We start from the raw sequence: 211 nt of genomic DNA, 5'->3' as shown, positions 1-211 counted from the left end.
CTCCTTTTCCCCCTTCCGCCCGCTACCACTCCAAGTCTGTCTACCCTGCCCTCCCTCTCCACCGCCTCTACACAAATATCCCTACATCTCTTCTGCACAACCCCCCTCCCTATCCACAACAACGTCTTCCTTCAAAATTGCCTGCTTTGTGCTCAATGTGCTCATGTCAGTCTTTCTATCTATCCTATCTCCTCGCAGGGACCTACCTTCG

The sequence above is a fragment of the Nannochloropsis gaditana genome, assembly GCF_000240725.1.
Source record: "Nannochloropsis gaditana CCMP526 unplaced genomic scaffold scaffold207, whole genome shotgun sequence".
In the NCBI taxonomy this organism is placed as follows: Eukaryota; class Eustigmatophyceae; order Eustigmatales; family Monodopsidaceae; genus Microchloropsis; species Microchloropsis gaditana.
Note: the sequence above shows the minus strand (reverse complement) of the source record.